The sequence below is a fragment of the Eumetopias jubatus genome, unplaced genomic scaffold, assembly GCF_037043125.1.
Source record: "Eumetopias jubatus isolate StellerSeaLion01/CBP00866 unplaced genomic scaffold, mEumJub1_p1.0 scaffold_4, whole genome shotgun sequence".
Classification (NCBI taxonomy): domain Eukaryota; kingdom Metazoa; phylum Chordata; class Mammalia; order Carnivora; family Otariidae; genus Eumetopias; species Eumetopias jubatus.
In genome coordinates, this window is record NW_028274810.1 from 5256707 (window position 1) to 5280420 (window position 23714).

Consider the following 23714-nt stretch of genomic DNA (forward strand, 5'->3'; position numbering starts at 1 on the left):
CAGTGCTGACGTTTCCCAGATGTGTGCTTGTGATGACATACTCACAGGTTCCCAACCACCTGTGTGTGTGTGTGTGTGTGTGTGTGTGTGTGTGTGTCTGTGGCTGCATATAAAACACATGTAGAGCTACAGATCAAGATACACACACTTGTGTATATATGTACATACAAACATACTGAAAGGATTAGTACAATTTCTCCAAAGTACTGTACCTATCTTCAAGAATGTTTGGTTGTCTGACTCAGTTGCCTTAGGAGACAATGGCTCCGACTCCAAATCGGAAGTAGGTGTCCACTCCCATCAGTCTGTAAGCCTCGGGTCCTGATTCTGCAACAGAATCTGTAGTCCTTTGTGTCAGCTTCATACCCCCAACAGAGAGTAAATGATCTTTGGTTAAAGTAAAGATTGGTGTGTGTAGCATATTTATGTTAACTCTTTAGGCACTGAACTTAACATCCTGTCAGGTAAAGCTCGCGCAGCTGTGTGACTCACAAGGTCACATTCCCAGTGGCTCAGGTGACATGTCTCAAAGAAACCAAAGCATCCACTCAGTATTAGGTGTCTCTCCTAAAGTTCACTCTTGAAGGGCAAAAATGTGGCTCACAAACAGCTTGAAATGTGTTTGATAAATGTTTGTCTAATCGTTTTTTAAAGTCCAATTACCCAAATGACTTTCAGGACGGTTTGTTGTTTTTGTTTTTCCCAATGCTCTGCCTTTTTGACAGGACCCACGAGTCAATATACACATAGATTTATTCCAATTTGTTTATAATGAACCAGTCATTGTGTACATGACTTATAATTCTATACATTCCTTCTTTTACCTGTTTACTTTCAGATGTTGAGATGATGGGAGGTTACTTGCCTCTTCCACTGACATCCTGAATTACAATTCTGCTCTCTGTTTAAAAAAAAAAAAAAGGCTGCTTTACCTTGTTATTCATCAAAGTCATCATAGGAGGTGTTTAAATCTGCATTTGGGGGCGCATCATTCCTTTTGAAAGATTTTATTTATTTTGGAGATAGTAAGTGTGAGCTGGGAGAACAGAGAGGAGGGAAAGGTAGAAAGAAACTAAGTAGACCCTGTGCTGAGCATGGAGCCGAATATGGGTCTTGACCCCACTACCACGACATCATGACCCGAGCTAAAACCAAGAGTCAGACCCTTAAGTGCCCGAGCCACTCACGCACCCTTGGTGTTTCTAAGAATAGAAAAGTCATTTTTCGCTCAAGCAAATAGAGGGTAATCTGTGAAGAATGATTGCAGATCATGGACCAAATATTTAGTGTCCAATGAATCCAAAATTTTGCTAGACATGTTTTCCCAAGATTGTGTAAAGTTACTATGAGCCAGCTCACTGGCAACTTCCAAAGCCCCAAACCTTTTTCTCCAAGACCTAGGGCATACTGTCACAAACTCAACCCAGCCCCTTCTTGAACCACATTTCAAGTGATCAGTTTTCTTGCATGACCCAACAGGCAGAGCAACTTTCCAGCTTGTTATGGGCATTAAGGGTCTCCCGTTTCTGTTACCAATGGAAGTAAGTGGTTTGCTTCATTATTTGGCATCTAGAGCCATGATTAGGGTCAAGTTTGTCTCCCCAGAAGTCATTAGGTGCTGTTAAATGCAGTAACTTTCCTCCCACTACACTACACTTGACCCCACTCATGTATTATATTCCCTAAAACTTCACTTTCTGAGTAGATCGTTACTCTTTTTATTCAAGGCCCACCCAGGCAGCATTATTAAGATTATTATTAAAATCATGTGGCTTCAGATGCAAGGGTCCCCTACCCTGGCCCTTCCTGACCTTAGGGCACAACTATCTGCAGTAAGAATGGACAACTCCAACCCTTATCCAAACATCACTGATCCCTCTCAGTACACACTTTCTTGGAGGACACCTACAGTGTGGGTAGCTCCAAGTCGGAGCTAGGTGTCTGGGGCAGAGCCTCGTGGTAACATCCTCCTCCTCTTGGAACCGGTGCTTCCCAGCAGCATAAACCACCACAATCCATCCTCTGGGGCTCCTCGGCAGGTGCACAGTTTCACCATGGACGAAGTTACTCTTCCAACCTCTTTGCCTAGCTCAGGCTGCTCCTTGCAGAGTTGGATGCTGCTGTATACATTCCTCAGTTTCCCTGGATTTTTCTGAAATCAACTTGTCCTTATTTTTACCTCCTTTGGCAACCACCTGCTCCACCATTGTCTTGTCCTTCCTAGGGTTATTCTCATCCTCCAAACCTGCTGATTTTCTATCTTCCATCTGCTCCCTCCGTTCTCTGTTTTCAGTGTGGGCTCAGCTCAGGCTCCTGCAGGAGACACACAGGGAAGGGACCAAGTCAGGTTTCAGCTGCAGTCCCCAGGGCTGCTTAACAGGCACCTCAGACCCTCCTACACTCACAGAAACTGAGCAGGAAGGCACTTTGGAGAATTTGAATAACAACCTCACCATACAGGAGAGGAAGCTGAGGCCCAGAGACGTGAAGAGATTTGCCCAAACACCTTCAACACCTAGTGGCAACGGTGCCCCCACACAGGCATTGGCTGCAAGCTTCCCTGTGGAGGCTCCGGAACACACCCTCGAGAACCCCACATTTGAAATTCAGGGAACACTAAAATTAAAAGTTCAGCTTAAAAATAAAAAATTCATTTTCAGGAGACTTTGGATCAAATGTTGGTATTTCCACTGTTAAAAACAAGGCCTTTCTGGGGTGCCTGGGTGACTCAGTCATAAAGCCTCTGCCTTTGGTTCAGGTCAGGATCCGCAGGGTCCTGGGATCGAGTCCTGGATCGGGCTCCTGCTTGGCGGGAAGCCTGCTTCTCCCTCTCCCACTCCCCCTGCTTGTGTTTTCTCTCTCGCTGTGTCTCTCTTGGTCAAATAAAGAAATAAAATCTTAAAAAAAAGGCCTTTCTGGGGACCAATCTTTTCTCCCAATTATATAATTCTGTTACTTATATTAGCTTTTCCATCACTGGCTCAGGGATTAGGATCACAGAACACAAAAGTATTAAATAATACTTACCATAGTCACAAATAAAAGGCACTTCAATGATTATCTATAAAATATCTGACTCCTGTGCTAAAGTTCTCTTTCCTGAGAGCTGGCACTGGGTCTGCCTGCTCACCCCATGTCCCCCGTGCGTCCGAGAGACTGCCAGGTGAAACATTCAGTAAATACTTGTGAAGCAGATAGATAAAATTTACCAGCAATAACGAGCTTTTACTGATCTCCAGTCCCAACCATCTTTCCATTCAAACCCAATCCCGGTTCTGGGCTGAAGCAATAGAAGCACAGCCTTCAGAAAAGCAGTCCAAGATGCCAATAGCAGCTTCACCACATGTCCCATATGCTTTTGTGGATCACTTAATTATCTCTTTGAGCATATTTATCTCGTGTATGATAGAGAATGTAGAATATAACTTCGAGAAGGCAGCATGGACCACTGGAATGTTAGACGGGAAATGGGGTATCATGCAGCAGACAGGGGTCCCATCCCTGGGCACCAGCTGCAGAGCTAAAGAACACCTCCATCAGAGTCACTGTGTGCCTCTTAGAATGCCCTGGGGATAAGGCCCACAAATCTGCATTTCTGACAAAAGCTCCAAGGAGATTCTCACGTATGGATAAAGCCTGTTTTAAACAAAGAGCCGAGGATGGAGACTCTGAAAGACCCAGTGCTCACACCCTTCATCCAAAGTGGCTTTCAATGGAGAATGGGGACATTTCTGGGAAGGGCTCCTACTTGATCTGTGTCCTGCTTCCATGATTTGGGTTTTTAGGCCCTCCGTTTGCCTGTAGGTTTCCTCCTCTGCTCTAATTGCTGGGGAATGTCAGCCCTCATGGGGGTCATTTCTTTATGAAGACCTCTGTCATTTATTCTCCTCCTGGAGAAGGGACAGCGGAGATCAGGTCTGGGGTTCCACAGTTCTAGCATTCCTCCTAAGCTACCTGGCTAAGCTGAAAGCATCATGACAGATCGAAATGAGGTCAGAGAAGAGGATCCCAGAGGAGTGAGATGCTGAGGGCAGGCCCTCTTCGGAGAGAGAACCACTACAAGGTCACTATCAGACCTGTTCAGGTGGGGGACGACTTACTGACCAATTCCGTGAGCAGAGAACCCACCCTCGTCATTCCAAACTCCTGAGCCAAAGGACTGCAAGATAACACATGTTGGTTGCTTTAAACCACTGCTTTTCTAATTGTTAATATGCATCAATAGAGAACTAGTTCAGATGCTTATCTCTACTTCCCCGGGTTTTTAATGTTTAGAAACATGTATGCTAATCTCTACCAAGGAAAAAAATTTGAGAATGCACTGGGAGGGCGGGTAGGCGGGTGGGGGCGGAGCCACGGCCAGAAGTAGAATAGTGGAGGCAGTGGAAGCTCTGGCAGCTCAGGACTGAGAGCAAGTCAGAATTACCCTGATGCTTCAGATTCTCTTCAGTTTCTCCTCTCATTCGGTCTGCAGTCTCAGTTCATTTGAGGAGCAACACTGGTGTTACCGCGGGGGCATTTAATAAAGAACTTGGTCCTGTACAGAAACTCATCGTGGACAAGATTAGAGAATACAGAACTAAGCTACGGGCATCTGGAGGACCCATTGATACTGGCCCAGAGCACCAGCAAGACCTAGGGAGGGAGCTTCTGAAGCTTAAATACACATATGGTAAATCAGACATGAATACGTTCCCGGAATTCACATTTGAAAATCCTAAATTTGAAGTCATCGAGAAGCCGCAGTCCTGGAAAACCCATGTAAAATTTATTTGGAAATTTCACCTAGATTAGTTGTACAACTGGATCAGAATAAACAGTTCTCAACTGTCAAATGTTCTTTTGAATTCTGATTCCAAATAAATTATTTGGTGATGTTGGATGTAGAAAAAAAAAAACACAAAAACCCAATAACCACAGTAAACATCTGTTCCTCACCTTCACGTAATGTTCGTTAGCCCTTGTCACATGAAGGACACCGTGAAGGGCATTTCCTATCTACAAGAGGTTCTTTCTAACACCCTCTTCCTGAGACCATGAGGTGTGTTCTTTCTGGCCGCAAGGAATAAAAACCCCAACTTGCTTCATGGGAGGTATGTTCCTATTGATTTAGCTTAAGGGAATTACCGTCAGCTAAGGTTATGCTAGGTCTCAGGGTTCAATTTTTCACTCATGTGTGGTGGCGGATTTCCCAAAAATGACGTACTTTTTCAAGGTAAGATTGCCCCCTGTACTTCATCTTTTCTTATCCCTGCTGTCTTCCTAACTATGGGAAATTGTATAAAACAAAATAGTGATATAAAACAATATACACAATATACACAAAACAATAGTGTATAAAACAAAAACAAGATAGACAGGGTTTGGGATTTAATAAGAGCTGTTGGGGCACCTGGGTGCCTCAGTAGGTTAAGCATCTTCCTTCAGCTCAGGTCATGATCCCAGAGTCCTGGAATCCAGCCCCACATTGGGTTCCCTGCTCGGTAGGAAGCCTGCTTCTTCCCCACCCTCTGCTGCTCCCCCTGCTTGTGTTCTCTCTCTGTGTCTCTGTCAAATAAGTAAGTAAAATCTTAAAAAAGATAATGAGAGCTGTTATAATCCTGAACTTCTGGGGAATTGATGACAAGGACCCCAGGGTAGCAGGGAACAATGGCTTTGGGCTTTTGGAGTTGCAAATGGGCATGTGCCAAAGAACAATACATGGTTTTGGGAGATACCTTAGCAACAATTTTGGCCATAATGGCCACAAAATCCATCATCCACCAGTCACTCTGTACACAGGTTATCCAGGTTTAATTTTGGCGAATGGCAACTATTTCAAGAAAGACCAGATAATTGCATAAGAGCACATCCAACAAATATGGGGATGATGTAAAAGGTTGCATTGCCAAATCAGGCGCCACTAATCATAAGTCTTACCCAGGATCAAGTTTTACTCACATTTTCAAAGGGAAATTGTGAGGTACCTGCAAAGCAACTGAGACCACTAACACTAACTGCAAGAACCGATTTCCCACATGAGGACACGCTCTGACCCAGGCAAAACATACATGGTCTCTAAATGTTGTGTGAGGTTACCACACAAAGTGGAACTCTTTGGGTTGATTTCCCATGGCTATGCTTACATAGCTGAGGTGACTTTTTCTAGCGAATAAGGCCATATTAATCCACAGATTCTTAGTTTGTTTCCCTAAATAGTTCTATACACACCAAATCACCCTCCTGAAAGCATGCCAGGGACGGGCCTTCCCAACATTCACCACCATTTGGGTGTTCACCAACAGATTCGTCACGAGATGTTTACAAGGAAAATTGACCACGACACTTTCTTCCCTCCCTCCTTCCCCCTTTCTTTTTTGTCTGTCTTTCTTTCTCTCTTTTTCTTTCTTTCTTTCTCTCTTTCTTTCTTTCTTTCTTTCTTTCTTTCTTTCTTTCTTTCCTTCTTTTCTTTCTTTCTTTCTTTCTTCTTTCTTTCTTTCCGTCCTCTCTTCCTTCCTTCCTTCCTTCCTTTTTCCTTCCTTCCTTCCTTCCTTCCTTCCTTCCTTCCTTCTTTCTTTCTCTTTCTTTCTTTCTTCCTTCCTTCCGTTCTTTTCCTTCTTTCCTTTTTTTTCCTTCCTTTCTTCTTTCTTTCTTTCTTATTTCCAGGCCAGATCCACTGAAGGGAAATGCCCAAATGAAAGAACACAGTTTCCCTTCTTTTCCACACATTGTTTAGGTGGAGCTTGTAAATCAGCAAGAATCCAATAATTTCCCTAGGAAAATATATGCAGGGAAGGACAAGTTCCTCCATTACCCTTCAAGGTCTTCCAGCTTAACTAAGAATTAAGTTTACCTGAGATATTGAATATGCATGAAGAACTGATATTGAAATTCAGACCTTTAAAGAAATAGAAACTATTAAGGCAGACATTTCTTATACATTTTAGACAAGGAGACAATACATTTCCAAGGGACGTTTGGGAGCTCTAATTTGGAGTGAGTTCTATGCAGAATTCAGTCCCTCTGCTTTAAAGGCCTTGGTGAGAAGGATGTCTTTTTACTTCTTAGTACAGGGGATGCCTTTTTCATAGGGGAGATGGGTTTCCTGCTTTCAGGGAGACAGAGGAGGGTTTGAGTGTCCTTGCAGCAGTTGCTATTCAAATAGCTACAATTCAAAATAAACAATATGCCATTGTGGTACATATTGGGCAATCTGACCTTGGCCCCTATGGGTACCATGGTTTCTCTTAGCCTTGCTCATTACTCAGTACCTCTTTCAGAGAGAAAGCTAAACATATTATTCTTAGAAATACCAAGGGGCATCCAGGTGGCTACGTCGGATAAGCATCTGACTCTTGATTTTGGCTCAGGTCATGATCTCAGGGTCGTGGGAACCCCACGTTTGGGCTCTATGCTCAATGCAGAATCTCCTTGGGATTCTTTCTCCCTCTCCCTCTGCCCGTAATCCCTGCTCTAAATAAATAAATAAATAAATAAATAAATAAATAAATAAATAAATAAAATCTTTAAAGAAAAAAATAAAAAATAAATACCATGATCTTACCTGAAACTAATGTAACGCTGTATGTTAAGTATTCCAGAAATTTTTAAAAATTATTTTAAGGGTCACCTGGGTGGCTCAATTGGTTAAGTGTCAGTCTTTGGCTCAGGTCAGGATCCCAGGGTCCTGGGATAAGCCCCATGTCCAGCTCCCTGCTCAGGGGTGAGTCTGCTTCTCTCTCACTCTCCCCCTCCCTCCACCACTCTGCTCTCCCAATCGCTCTCTCTCAAAGAAGTAAAGAAAATAGTTTTTAAAAAGCAATATAATGGTCCTCTCTGGAATCAATGCACTGATAATTATGCTTTCTTTTTGCTGACTCCCAGTCCCCCCATTTCTCTTTATTACCTGTCTGACCTACGTCCTTCCCCCAGTGATAGAGCCCTCTCAGGTGCACTGCTTAACCTGGAGGTGGGGCCAAAGAGAAGTGCACACATGGCTAGAATGGGCTGCCTTCAGAGTCAGTCATAACGAAACTACAGGCAGTTAGAAACGAGCCTAAAGTACCATTAGGAATAAGCACTGTGATATTTAGTGGTATGGATTTTAGGTTTGCTATTGATATCAACTTCCTTGTACAAATATGGTTAGAATCAAACATGACAGCAGGGCATCAGACAAAATGAAAGAAAACTGTGTCAAGTGTGAAGGTACTAAGTTACCAAAGTTACTCTCAGTTGTAAATTGCTTTGTCCCTCAGCCCCTCATTTCCACCTGCAGAACCTAGAAGACGTTCAACAGAGTCTCCACTTGCCATCAGATTCAATCTGGGGACACAATAATTTAAACTGTTAACCCAAACTTTCCATTTTTTCCTAATGTGTGTTGAATACCAGGTATTTCGATTGCCCATTCTCATTTTCAGTGAGACCGCAGTGAGGACAGAGACTAATGTGGTGCATCCAGGTACTATTCTGTGTTTTGGTCTACTCTGTACTCCGTGTGTCAACTTTTGTCTGCCAGTGGACCTCTGACCATACACGGGAAACCCAACAAATACTAAAAGTGTAGAATCTCTGGGTTGATCTGAGGAAATATCAAGCAACTTTTAGGATTCTCTAAGGCGCAGAATGGCTCTTGACCTGCAAGGACTAAGGGAGCTGCCCCATCCTTTCCTTAGGGGGAGTAATTCCAGATTCCTGACGCATGCACCTGTGTATTTTTTATTTATTATTATTATTTTTTTAATTTCAGCTAGGCTCCATGACCAACGTGGAGCTCTAACGCAGGACCTTGAGATAAAGAGTTGCACGCTCTACCAACTGAGGCAGCATGGGTCCCCCGAGCACCTTTGATGCAGGCACACACCATGATTTTCATGTTGGAAAAATAGTGCAAACTCTGGGAAATGTCTTCAATCTGCTCCACTCCTTCTGGGTATGTTTCCTGAGTTCCAATTGTGTGGGAGTCCTCTTTCCCACCCACCCACAGAAGACCCTCTCGGATCCCAACCCAGATCCCCTGGGATCCCTGGGGTCCTTTCTGTGTTAGCCTCTCCTGCTCTCAGTGTGTTTGTGCTTCTAAAGACAACTGTGAGCAGGACTGCCCTGGGACTCCAGGAGCTACTTTTAACCCAGTCCCAGAGAACGGGGAGTACATGCCATATATGACCCCAGCCCCATGTATCTCCCCTCCCCAAAGGCACTCAGCCTTTCACTAACAGGTGCAGCAGAGTCAAATCTCCATTCCTGGCCCAGGGGAGACTAACTCTGAAACAAAGTTGTCCCCCAGGCTCTCCTGTACCTGTCAGGACAAAGCTCCCCCACTGCTGTTGCAGGAAATCACACCTTACACAGCAATGAACTCAAAATGGTCACAGATCTAAGTATAAGAGCCAAAACTATTGTGCAAGAGGACTACATGGGAGAAAATGGTCAGGAATTCACAGTAAGCAAAGAGTTCTAAGTCACTGCGGCAAGAGCACGATACGTAAGAGAAAATTGAAGATGAAGAAGTTTTTTGCATCAAACTTTGCCACTGAGAAAAGAAACAGAGAAGCCACTGATTAGGAGGAAATATTTGTGGATTAAATACCCAGTGAGGACTCACATTCACGAGAGACAAGAGGACTTTGAACTCACTCAATGGGCCGAAGCAACACACTCGTTTAAGCCAGTATAAGAGTTGAATACACATGTACCAAAGGAGACACATAAAAAGGTAATCAAGGTTATTATTAATATGTTATTAGTGCTCAAGGAAATGCAAGGACAACCACGTACCATTTTACATCAACTAGTGTGCTTATGTTCCAAAGACGATACCAAGTGTTGCTGAGGATGTGGAGAAACTGGACCCTCTTATATTGCCGGTGGCAACGTAAAATATAAGAGCCACTGCGGAAGCCACTTTGAGAGTTCTTAAGAGTTCAGCACAAGCTTGCCATAGGACCCAACCATTCCACAACTAGGAATCTATCTGAGAGAAGTAAAAGCATATGTCTGCTCAAGTCTTGGTCAGAAATGTTCCGGGCAGCGTTATTCACAATAGGGAAAACCTGACAGCAACACAAAGGGCCATCGGCTGGTGAATGGACAAACCCAATGAGGCCTATCTGTACCATGGCATCTATTGGGCAACAAAAGGCACAGAAATCTGATCCAAGCTACAGCATGGAGGAACCTCAAAAGGATGCTAAGTGAAAGAAGCCAGTCACCAAGAACTACAAACCTTCTCATTGTGCTTATGTAAAATGAGCAGAAAGGAGCAATGCACAGAGACAGAAAGCAGATCAGTGCTGCTTGGGGCTGGAGGAGGGAGCGGAGACTGTCTGCAGAGGGGCTGGAGGGAGTGTGGGAAGGTGAAGGAAGCCTCTGAAACACACTAGGGCACTAGCTGAACAACTCTGTCATTGTTGACAATGGGTGAAATTTATTGTATGTCATTTTCACCTAAAAAAAAGAAAGAAGGTGACCTTCGCACATCAGTGGGTCCTGGGACCCCCAGGTAAACACTGCCTGGTGAGGGGCCACATCCTGGAGTCTCAGCAGGTGGTGGCTCAGAGCCTGGTTTCTGACCTCTCAGCTGGAGTCAGGGATTCAGTGCCTGTGCCTTCAGCCTCAGGCCCTGGCAGTTCCCCTGGAATCCACCAGGCGGCAGACTACTTAAGGGAACAGACCTTCAGGTTGCCCAAGGACACCAGGGGGAAGCAGGCAAAGACAGGGGCAGTAGCTGGCTGGAGATACCTAGAGGAAGTCAGGGCTGCAGGACCCACGGAAGCCGCTGGCAAGATCTGGATGGATCTTAAGTAGGTTTGGTCCCCTGGGTGGGCTGTAGCCACGAACCTTTAGGTTAACATCCAAAGGTTCCCTTTGATGCTCCCTCCTGCACTGGCACTGAGGCTCCCCCCAGTCCCCCCACTCAGCATAGGGAAAAGAGCCTGTGCTGCTATTCACCTTCTTCTGAGTCTAAATGGAACACTTTGGGCTGGGTTTAGGGGAATCTGCCCTTTTCTGGCCCTCTATGTAGGGCCAGCTCCTGGGTGCTGAACCATTCCTGCGGGGGCCTAGAAGAGGCACTGTGGTCCTTCACATTGGAGCTGGGCTTGCAAAGAAGGGTTCCTGCTAATCCATATTTCCCTGGCCCTGCCTGAGCATCCTGGTCCAAGATCAGGGGCTGCAGTGACCTAAAATAGGGAACCTCCTATATGTCACTGCTCCTCTCTGGGAAAGTCCAAAGAAGGCCCATGGTAGTGGTGGGGGAAGGGGAGGGCATAGAAACCTACACTCTGACAAAACATCGTCCACAGTGAAGATTTTAAAAAAAATGTTAGAGGACAGATCTCATATTATGTAGTCGGTGGTGCAGTAACAGCTCTGCGTGGTAACAGAGGGTAGCTACACTAGTAGTCAGCCTAACATAATTTATAGAGTATTCCAATCCCTGTGTTGCCACGTGAAACTGATGCCACACGGGAATCTGTTATGAATCAATTTTTAAAAGACCTGAAGTTGAGGGGAAAACTTACTCTCCTAGTTCTCCTTGCTCAGCTCAGGCTGCTCCTTGCAGAGTTGGATGCTGCTGTATGCATTCCTCAGGTTCCCCTGAGTTTTCTGGACTCAACTTGTCCTTATTCTTACCTCCTTTGGCAATCACCTGCTCCACCATTGCCTTGTCCTTCCTCGGGTTATGCTCATCCTCCAAATCTGCTGATTTTCTGTCTCCCAAATGCTCCCTCTGTTCTCTGTTTCCAGTGTGGGCTCAGATCAGGCTCCTGAAAAGGACACACAGTGAAGGGACCAAGTCAGGTCTCAGCTGCAGTCCCTAGGGCTGCTTAAAAGGCACCGCAGACCCACATGCACTCACAGAAACTGAGCAGGAAGGGACCGTGGAGGATTTGAATAACAACCTTATCTTACACATGAGGAAAGTGAGGCCCAGAGAGAAGAAGAGATTTTCCCAAACTCCTTCAACAGTTGATGGCAGTACGGCCGCCACACAGGCCTTGGCTGCGAGCTTCCCTGTCGAGGATCCTAACATATCCTCCGGGAACCCACTTCTGAATGTCAGGGGACAGTGGTCAATCCGTATTCCCACTGTTCAAACAACAATGTCCAGAAGGACTTTTCCTGGGAATACTCTTGTTCACAATTGTACAGTCCCACTTGTATACTCAGTTGGTTTACACTCTTGGTTGAACTTCAGTCCACTCTCAAGATGGGAGAGCAGACAGGCCCCGGGGTGGAGCTGCACCGGGGTTAGGGGTGTCTTTTCTTTTTATGTCTCATAGATTATGGGTCACAGCCAGGGTGGTCTCCAACTGAAGATGTTTCCAATCATCTAAGGGACTCAGCCTACTGGTTGATAGGGGGAGATTTGGGCCCTAACAAAGGTCTTCCTGGAACTGTCAAGGCCATCTTCCCCTACTGGGGGATGGAAACCGCAATGTAAATATATTATAAGGAAGCCATACGTTATTGTAGGACACACGCTGGAAAGGAGAGCACATGCTCTGTCCCTGCTGGTCTGGATCTGACAGTCCAGCAGGTGGGAAACCACGAAAGCACTGTGTACCACCCTCCTTGCCTCCAGCTCAGATCTAGCTGCCTACTCTACCAATTTAACACCTGGGACAACCCATGCAGGAACAATTCCTTTTGACCCATTTTGAAATGGGAAATGGAGCCACAGGAAATTCAAGATACTTAGTCCAAGTCTCAGTTTCCCACTCAGGTTTGCAGCTACAGCTTGGGAGACCAGAGGGCTCTCTTTCCTTGTTCTCTGTTTTAGGGATTTCCAGGGACAAAGAACAATCCCAGCCTCCGATGCCCTGAACTGCTCTGGCACTCCCAGCCGGACTGTTTTGTTTCCATGATTGAAATAAATAATCTTACATGTAGAATATCAACCTCAGACAAGACTGCTTTGAGACCTTGATGAAATGAGACAAAACAAGGCTACTCACAATACTGTTCAGACCGACATCCAAACATCAACCTCCCTCCCTAAGGAAACGCCTATGACTTCTTTACCACAATCACAGAATTGTCAGTGCTGCCAGTGTTCAATATAGAACAAACCCTGCCTCTTCCCATCCTTTCCCACATCTCACAACTAAAGCCCGTATCCTATAAGCGATCCTCTCACTGAGACCTTGGCGTGTGTTCTTTTTGGCTGTGAGGAATAAAAAAGCCAATTCCTTTAAACTGGCTTAGAGGAATTGATGCCAACTTTCCAGGAACAAACAGGTGTAAAAACCCATTCTCAGGAAGAAAGGTCATATTGTCTATGAGATACCTAGGCTCTGGAACTCCAGAACTTGTTTTTATCCTAAAAAAAGAAAGAAAAAGAAAAGACTCTTTCTACCAACCCCCTTAGTAATTAACATGAACTTTAGGTGTTCAGGCAGGATCTTCCCACCTCTGATTTAAACTAGGGATTGCTGGGGCACCTGGGAGGCTCAGCCAGTTGAGCGTCTGCTTTGGCTCAGGTCATGATTCCAAGGTCTGGGAATCGAGCCCCACATCGGGCTCCCTGCTCAGCGAGGAGTCTCCTTCTCCCTGTGTCTCCCACCATGCTCTCCTGCTCGCTCTCTCACTCTCTCTCAAATAATTAAATAAAATATTTTAAAAAAATAAACAAAAATAAACTAGATATTGCTCCTGATCTCGGTATTGTGAGATCGAGCCTCACAAAGCATGTAGAGATTCCTTAAAAATAAAATCCCTGAAACATTTAAAACATATGGGGCACCTGGGTGGCTCAGTTGGTTAAGCCTTCAACTCTTGGTTTTGGCTCAGGTCATGATCTCAGGGTCCTGAAATTGAACCCCAGGCTCAGTGCAGAGACCTCTTCAGATTCTCTCCCTTTGCCTCTCCCTCTGCCCCTCCACACCGTTTATAGGCTTGCAGGGGCGTGCTCTCTCTCTCCTAAATAAATAAATAAATAAATAAATAAATACATACATACATACATACATAAAACTTTTAAAGCTTAAAAAACAAAAATAAAATAGATACTGAGGATAAGTCAGGGAAGAAGCTAGGTAAGAAAGAATGTTTCGCACAGTATAGCTTAGTAAGGCCTCGGATCAGTTATAACCCAGTATTCCCAGCTGGGCTGGAAGCTCCAACCTTCAGTTCACAGGGGAGCAAGCTCTCTGATTACCCAGCCAGAGGCAAGCGCGGGTCCTCTCTGGGGGCTCTCTAGCCCCAAGCTGACACTCTGGATTCTTCGGCCTTGTCTAACTGCATCGGCTCGGAACACATTGAGGCCGAAAATCATGTCACGGTATCCACAACGATGTGGTGTCATAGAATTGAAATCTTGTGTTGCCGACAAAATGACAGGACTCTCGCATGCCACATTCAGAAGGAAATGCTACATTTCTTGTCATGGAACATGTCATCACCCCCCCCCCCCCAAACACACACACACTTAAATGTTAGCTGCTGGGAATGTATTTCTTTGGAATCTGTGGCAAAGGCCGAGCTCCCAGTTTTGGTGCCCGGCGGTCTCCGCCAAATGCATCCAGGACTTGGCCGGCTCTGTCGGGTCTCCTTTCACAGCGGTGCCTGGCCCTGCCCTCCCTCGCTCTTCCCACGACCCTGTGGGGCGTTGATCCCCACGCCTTCCCGCTGCTGAGCGGGACACTCGCCTAACATCTCTTGCTCCGCTCGAAATCCTGTTCCGCACATCTGGCCTTACCAGACACACCTTTTGGGTCTAGCTTCTCCTTTTGTTCTCTTACAGTTTTTTTTTTTAAAGATTTTATTTATTTATTAGAGAGAGAGAATGAGAGATAGAGAGCACAAGAGGGAAGAGGGTCAGAGGGAGAAGCAGACTCCCCGCCGAGCAGGGAGCCCGATGCGGGACTTGATCCCGGGACTCCAGGATCATGACCTGAGCCGAAGGCAGTCGCTTAACCGACTGAGCCACCCAGGTGCCCGTTCTCTTACAGTTTTGGCTCTGATTTCCAGTACAGATCCTTCGCATGATTCTGCGAATCTATTTATTGTTGTTCTTAGTCCTACGATGATAGTTTTCATTTTCAAGAGCTATTTTGCTGCACTGCTCTCCCAACCAGGCCTGAGAACCTACAGGAGGCCTAAACCCAGGGGGCGTGGACGTCACTTCCTGTCCGGTCACAGGCTGGCCAATGGCCAGGAGGGTAGGGTGGGTGGGGAAAGACATGGCGGGGCGTGGATCAGAGGGCACGTGACAAGGAAGGGCGCCGCGCAACAGGCGTGTCTTCTGTAGAAAAAGCAGGGACAGTGGCTCCTGTTTAGGCATCTGTTGCTCACGGGCTCTGGGCCCTACTACTCGAGGACTGGCTCCTGATTTGATCACAAGTCCTACGGAGATGGACTGGAGGAGTGTGTGTGTGAGTGTGTGTGTGTGCGTCTGTGTGTGCGCGTGCACGTGCGTGTTCTAGAAACACTGAATGTGCAGTGTAAAGCTTACAAGGCTCCAGGGCAGCCCAGGCTAGATTTCTGCATATGCTACTGTGAGTATTCAAAATGGCCATGTTTTTTCAAGGTAAGATGACTCTGTTGCACTTCATATTTTCTTGTTCAGTCCTCTCCACATGTTATCAAAGCTATGGTAGGACCATGTTTGGTATAAAGCTTGCTGAATATTTAGCCCACCAAGGTCCTAAGTCTTACCTAGTATGAAGTCTTGCTCATATTTTTGAGGGTAATATTGGGAGGCACGAGCAAAGCAATGGCCAGTCTGAGTCCTCAGCACTATTTGCAAGAACTTTTTTTATTTTTTAAGATTTTATTTTTTTATTTGACAGAGAGAGATACGATGAGAGAGGGAACACAAGCAGTGGGTGTGGGAGAGGGAGTAGCAGGCTTTCTGCTGACGCGGGGCTCCATCCCAGGACCCCAGTATCACGACCTGAGCGGAAAGCAGAAGCTTAACGACTGAGCCACCCAGGTGCCCCCTGACATTCATTTTGAGGAGGAAGTCTAAAATGCAGTGAGAAGAAAGGAGGGTGATTTTTCCCTCCATTTCCAAGCCCCAAAGCAGGTCTAATTTAGATTTAATGTCAGGGATGAACTTGAAAAGTTCGTTCTAATCAAGAGGAGACTCAAGAATCCCTCTCTAGGCATGGAATTCGATCCTCGGCCAAAATACTATTCAAAACTGAAAGTGAGAAAAAAGAGTGGGGGAAGGAAGAAATAAAACTAGGGTTGACCTTGTACAACACAGGTTGGAACAGCACATGTACACTTCTACGTGCATTTTTCTATAAACACAGTATACTACTCTAAATATATGTTCTCTTCTGAATGATTTTCTTAATAACATTTTCATTTATCTAGCTTACTTTATTAGAAGTATACAGTGTAGAATACATATAACTTGCAAAATATGGGTTAGTCATCTTTATCTTATCAGTCAGGCTTCCAGTCAACAAGTGGCTATTAGTAGTTAAGTTTTCGGGGAGTCAAATTTATACACAGGTTTTTTTTTTTTTTTGGCATTTTGTGATCAAATTTATTTTTTGTTTCAATTTCATTTACTTTGTTTTACTGTAATTTACACAAGAGACTGCCAAGTAAACTAGGTATTTTACATTCACCACGCATTCCCTCAAATCTCCACAGTTGTTAGGAAAACATTAGAATCCCTGCGCTGGGCATGGATTTCCATGTACGCCCAAACTCCCAACGAAGCTACAGATGCCAGTGAGAGTTTAGTCCATTAAAAGGAGAGAGTGAGACTCTTTATTTCACAAAATTAGCAATAATCTTCCTTGCAGGAAACATTTTGCAGACAATGATTATGCTTTGACAACACCTGTCTTATAACACCGCCCAGAGAGTAAACATCAGTCTTGATCCTGAGTACACGGAGGACATATTCGACGTGGGGTTCGGAGCCAAGGCTAAGAGGGCATCGCGGTGCGGCAGTGATCCTCAACACCTTCGTCCGACTCACTGCCACCACCTCAGTGGGGACATGGCATGTGGGAAAACGAGGAGCAGGGTGGGCAGGACTGTCAGCAAGTCAGATTACAAACGTGATAGGACTACAGGAGCCAGCGTGTTGCAGGAAGGACGAGATTAAAGGAGATAGTTTGTGACCGGAAGGCTCCAACAATATCATTCTGGTCAAGCTTCCAGGACTGACAGGAGAAAACCTGGATTTGGACAGAGAGAGCTGATAAAAATCTTACCTAGCTATGGTGCCTTTCTTAAAGAAGGAGGAGGAGGAGGATAAGGTGGCAGCAGCTGCTAACAGCACGTTCCTGATGCTCACTCGTGACAGGTTCCAATGGTGTCCTCCCCATGGGCGGTGGAGCACTGGCCTCTCAGCAGGGCCTCCCAGGCAAGGAGATCAGCCTGTGCTGCCTCTGAAATTCCACTATCTCAAAGGCAGCTTCTCCCCCTTGGGGTGTATTTCAATATGAAAAGTGCAAAACAAAAACAAAAACAAAACCATCACCACTATCTGTATTCTAGCCTGTCAGCTGTGAGGAATCTAGATCATTTGCATAGTTTCCAAGCTCTAATTTCAGAAAACAGTCATTTCAGAAACAAGACTCCATGGAAGTGCTCGACTTCCGAAAGTTTTCCTACAGCCTACGATGCTATTCATTTCTTCATCAATTTCTTTGTTTGCCTACGAGTAGCCTGAAAATTGTATAGTGCTTATTATAAATCACAAACCATCATCTCCATTTTTGCTAGGTTTGATGTAGAAAAATATTGAAATTTAAAATACAAAAATCCAATAAAAACCAGAATTTTTTTTTAAAGGATTTTTTCCCTCAGGGCAAACAGGTAAAAATTGGCTGGGACCTATACTCCTTACTAATAGACAGTGTCCAATTTGAATTTAAGATAATAACCATCCAGAAATAAATCATTATAAATACATTCAGAGTTCACATTCCAGATTCACTGGAATACCAAAAGATTTTGAATAAATTTTTCTGTGGGAGTCTGTTGCTTATGGGACTAAAATAAGAATTTGTAAGATTTAAAAGAACAGGAAGATTTAAAAGAACAGAAAAGTAATAAAAGGCTAAATATATTGGTCCACAATTTGACATTTATGAAACATACCAGCTAGTATTAAATTGCAGTCAATTTGTCCATCAATGGTATTACTCTGATAATTATTAAAATCTGTTCCAGGTATATATATTGAAAATATTTTCTTTTGCATTCTTGAAGATAGGTACAGTACTTTGGAGAAATTGTACTAATCCTTTCAGTATGTTTGTATGTACATATATACACAAGTGTGTGTATCTTGATCTGTAGCTCTACATGTGTTTTATATGCAGCCACAGACACACACACACACACACACACACACACACACAGGTGGTTGGGAACCTGTGAGTATGTCATCACAAGCACACATCTGGGAAACGTCAGCACTGCCAGATACTGGTCAGATCCTTCTTCACTCATCACTGGCTGCACTTGTTCCCCTCACTTGACCTTGATTACGTAAACAGTTTGATATTGTCTCTGACCCTACAGGGGACTCATCTAGACATCAGCAGCCGACGTGCCTCGGACGGAACCCTTCTTACGCATTGTTTCTAGTTCTTTCTGAGTTTCATCCTCCATTCTCCTAATGTCTTCCATTGTCAGATCATTCCACTTGTCAATCCAACAAAAAAGCTGGCGATGAAGTTTGTAAATATCCTTTTCTCTTGCTTCTGAATGAAGTTTTCTACTTTGCTTTGCAGTCCCCACCACTTGAATTTGATGGTCACCAGCTTGTAGGCACACATCTGAGGACAGTCAGAGTTGTTTGCCAGCTCCTTCTTCCAGTTGGGTCCCAAAGGCCCTCTCTTGGTCTTGACTGACTGGAATAATGCTGGGTCTTCATCAGCTTTGTAGTCTGCTGGTTCAACTTGACTTCGATCTGCAATATCTATGCGGACAATTTCAACAGTTTTCCATGCGTTCGGATCTAAACCGTGTACATTTTCTAATGTTCCCAAGTCTGGTTTGTGCCATGTTTCAATTTTAATGAAGAAATCATCTTTCATATATACACTCGTTACAACTGAGGCATAATGGTTTGTTCTACAGTAGGGGTATGCGTTCCAGGCTTCCTCGTGAAACAGCAAGGAGCCCTCCGGAGCAATCATCCTGACGAATGCAGGAACTTTGCTCCTGAACAGAACATGGCAAAACCACACGGAATTCCTTAATCAGCACCATCTTCCCGGAATCCCCTCACAGCTACCGCCACTATCACCACCACCGCCGCTGCTACCGCCCCTCACGGCGCCTCTATACACAGGTTTTTGATCTTGAGAGTCACCATCCTTACTCCGCATTGGTCAAGGGTCAACCTGTATCTCTATTTACAGAGGACATGCTCCTAAAGATAGAAAAACCTCAAATCATCCACACACAAAAATATCAGAGTCCATAGACTCATTCCGTAAAGTTGCAGGGTACCATATATACAAAATCAGTTGTGTTTCTATGCACTAGCAATGAACAATCTGAGAAGGAAATTTAGAAAGCAATTCTATTTACAATGGCACACAACACAGTAAAAGTGTCAGGTGTAAATTCATTCAAGGAGAGCAAGACTTGTTCACTGAAAAGCATAAGAAGCAATGGTTCTGCGAGAGATGAAAGACCAAATGGGGGGAAAAAAACAACTGTATGCATGCATTGGAAGATTTAATATAATTCATATGGCAATACTATGCAAATAGATCTACAGAGTCAATACAATTCTATCAAAAATTTTTCTTCTGCATTTTCTAAATTCTGTCAATACCTTGTAGTATATTTCCTTTCAGACGTTGTAGTTTTCATCTCTTAAAGATAGAGAGGGTGTTGTTTATATTTTCTATTTCTCGGTTTAACATTTACAACTGATGGAAAACTTATACTAAAAGCTTTCATATCCTTCTCTGGCGGTTCTCACATGTGTCAGCTCTGGATTATTTTCCGATGACGGATCTGGCTCCTGATTAGGGGTCATTTTGCCTGGGAGAGCTCCAGGTCCTGTTCCCTCTACTGCTTTCAAATGATTGCCCCCTGACTTGCTGGCCTTTCCTCCCATGGAGGCCCTGAGCAGGACCTCACTGCAAGCCACACCAGGGACCCTGCACAGCTCTGGTTAGGTGACTTTCCTCAGACCAGCTGGTTGTCCCACATCACCTTTCCCTTTTATTCCCCAGGAATCCCAATTTGGCTGGTAAAATACCTGGCGCTTTCTATTTTTTAGGTTAAGCAGGCAGTGTGTCTCTTTGCCTGTTCCAGCTCCTAGAGGCCCCTCCTCCATGCTCAGCCCCAGCCCCAGCCCCAGCAGGCAGAGTCCTCCTCACACAGCCTCCTTCTGACCTCTTCTCTGCCTCTTTGTGTTTTAAGACCCCCTTGTCATTGCAGGGCGCCGCCTGGATAATCCAGGATCATCTCCCCATCTCAAGGTCCTTAACATAAGCACCTGTGCAGGGTCCCTTTTGCTGCAGGATGGAACATGTGCACAGGTTCCTGGCATTAGCCTGGGCAGCTCCTAGGGAGGGGGCATTATTCTACCCAGCAGCACACTATTGATCTCAGGTGACAACTAAAGTTGGACGCCCCCTCTCCACCCTCCAATCTTTTCTAATTTAAACATTCCGGGAAAAGTAAACCACTACCTCAAGGCGCAAGCAAGACAAGGCAAATCAGAACCCTAGGGCGCTCCATCCATGACCATACAATTGCCCAAATCTCTTCAAAGTAGTCTGTTTAGTTTTCCAGACCTGGCTATTTTCCCTCCAAAGGCCGACCTGACTGCAGAAATCCCCTCCAGGGGGAAGCGCCCAGCGATGGAGGGAGGGCAGGCGGTGGCAGAGTGGGGAGCCTGGGACCCCACTAACCCCCTGCTGAGAACTCTGAGCCTGGTTTAAGGGAGCAGAAGCAGTGGTCCCCTTTGGCCCTGCCCTCAACAGCGGGATCCTTGGGCGTCTCCCCGCGAAGCCACGAGGGGGCGCGCCGTCCCTGTCCTAGGAGCCCTCCTGGGGAAGAAGCAGGCCCTGGGATGTGTTCAGCGTGTGGAGTGTTGTGGGCTGGTGTCAGCCCGAGGGCCCAGGGGTTGCGGACTTTTGGTCCTCCCCTCCCCCCCGCAGTGTCCAGGCCTGGGGGAGGCTGTGGGGACTGGTTTGAACTGTACAGGTGCAGCCATGGCACTCGGTGTCCTCCAACCAGGGTCCGAAGGGAAAGAGAGAGAGAGCTAGAGAGAGCAAGAGAGAGTTGTATCTGCTCTTCGCGGGCTGTTGGAAAGTCCTCCCTCATGTTTCTCTCTGGCTGGCACAGCCTTCCCTGGGCTGGGTGGGGGGGGTTGTGTAGGGTTTGGGGGGCCATAGCTGCAGGGAGAGGAAAGAGTGGTAACCAATTCAGGAGACAGAGGAGACTGGGCAGGTGAGGAAGGAAGTCAGGGCACGGGAAGGGAGAAGGGGAAGGGGGACTGGAGGAGGAGAAGGAGGAACACCAGTACTGAAATCCAAGTTGGGAGGGGAGCTGGGGGGCAGGGAGATGGGGTGGGGTTGGGGACTGAGGCGAAGCCCTTGACTTCACGGACGGGGCTTGTCTGATGCAAACCAGGCAACATGGCGGTGGGGTTCTGCAACTTAGAATTCGTGGGGCTGAGGAGGTAGCAGCGCTGTTGCGTCCATCCTATTCGGAAGCGTCGTGTGGAGGGTGAGGATGCTTGCTACAGGAGTGGGTGCCGAGGGTGTTGGGGTGCGCCTAGGCGAGTGAGCCTGTGTGTCCGGTGGAATGGGGGTGAGACTGGTGTGGGGCGGAGGCAGAGGGAGTCACACTTACCCGGCAGGGGAGACTCCGGGATCAAGCAGGTGGTTTTCCCAGGGGAGGCCCTTCCATCATACCAGGGACATGCTGACCCCCGCGATTTCCCCGAGTATGGACAACTCCTCTGCATTATTTGTGGCAGTGGCAGTGGGGGGCTGCTTTTGCTCTTTCACCTGTTGTTGGTTGTTTAAGAATAGCCTTTGTTTTCTTATTCATTTTTCTGTTTGTTTGTTTTGTCTTTTCCATGACTTTGGCTGATGACATGGGCTGAAGAGGAAGCTCACTCAGGGGACACCAGGACCCTGAAGAAAACACCTCTGCTTTTAAGGGCTGCTTTCTTGAGAATCTGGGTTTGGCTGTTTCTCAATCAAAAGCATGCAGGACAGTTTCTGTCCACTGGTCATACATCCCACCTTGGCTGTCGGGGTTTTTTCTGTTTTTCGCAGAGCAATTTCTCTGCTTATATTTCAGTATGTGGTTTGCAGTCCCTGATCCAGCAAAGGTGCTTTCTTTTCATTCCCCAGGGAACAGGGGTTTGCATCCCTTCTCCTTCCTCCCTCCCCTCCCCACCTATCCCCCCAGGCACCCTGCAAAGCCTCACCCAATCCCCAGACTCAGTACCCTTGATTAGGCCACTTGGTAGCCTACCTAGTATAGCCTTGCTCCAGAGGACCCTTCCGAGACTAGAGAGGGTCCGGCTTGATGTACTGTTTATTTATTGTAAGTTTATTTGTTGAAGTAATCCCTACACCCAAAGTAGGGATAGGGCTCATGAAGCCAGATGGAGACTCCCCTGCTCTCCTGACTGAGCCAGCCAGATGCCCCCTGACAGGCTTTTAAAGAGGCACCTCTGTGTACTCACAAAGAACCCGCTGGGTTTGGCACCACAGACCTTTCCCAAACAGCAGGTTAGCTCTAGGACAAAGGGCCGTGGGCCTTCTGCAGCTCTTGGGCTCAAGCCAAAACTGTCCCTACTGATGTACCTGCATTGCTTTGTCAAACTGAGCTTGAAGGGGTTTCTGGCTTCAGGCTTTCACCAGAGCTGGTGTTTTTTTCTCTACTCCCTAAAGGCCTCTATTCAGAATCTACAACTGAGGGTCTTCCAACTTTGATTTTCACTTAGGGGAGCCACACCAACTGGGACTCAGCAACGGGTTACTCTTCTGCCAGAAACAATTAAACAAAAGAGCAACAGCGTCACACAAGATGCGCGAAGTGGAGATTTCCAAGATCCTGGGCATCAGGCAAAGGGGACAGCCATCCCGGACACATGGCAACACAATGGTGAGCAGAGCCCTAGAGCTGCTCAGAGGTACTGGCTCTAGAGAGTTTCCAAGCAAGGCACTGGGGGGAGGGGAACTTGAATAGGAGCCCCATGGAGCTCCTGGAATTGAGGACACTGATCTGAGAGAACCCAGGACTGAGTCTCAGGGAGGACAGAGCTGCAGGAAGTCACCTAGCCAGAGCTGTGGAGGGGCCCTGGGGAGGCATGGACAGCAAGTCAGGGGATAATCCTTTGCACAGGGCCTGGTGCTCACACGGTGCTGGGAATAGTGCCTGTGTCCAACAGATAGACTAAGCAAAAGTAACCCTCTTAATTTGTGAGGAATAGGGTGGAAGACAGGGGGAGGGCTTGCTACAGTACCTGGAACTCATGGTGAGTCCTCCACGGAGCCCTGCTCTGGGCCACTGAACTATGCATTGAAGCAACAGCAGAAATGTTTCCAAGTAACTTCAGTGCATCCCTGAACAAAGCTCAATATTATAGAAAACACAAAAATATCCAGCAAACAGCAAGGTAACATTCACAGTGTCTGGCGTTCCATCCAACAGTTTGAGGTATGCAGACAAAGGGGGGAAATGAGCCCTCCTGAAGAGATGGATCACTCATCTGAAAATGACCCAGAGCTGACAGCAAGATGGGAATCACCAGAGCACAAGAA

General features: G+C 46.1%; 1 non-coding gene across 1 annotated transcript; it reads left to right on the plus strand.

Annotated features, from left to right (window-relative positions):
- Positions 1 to 21778: 21778 nt before the first annotated feature.
- Positions 21779 to 21941, plus strand: LOC148164479 (U1 spliceosomal RNA). Its single transcript, XR_015768139.1, has one exon. It is a non-coding gene; the product is annotated as a U1 spliceosomal RNA (small nuclear RNA).
- The last annotated feature ends 1773 nt before the right edge of the window (positions 21942 to 23714 follow it).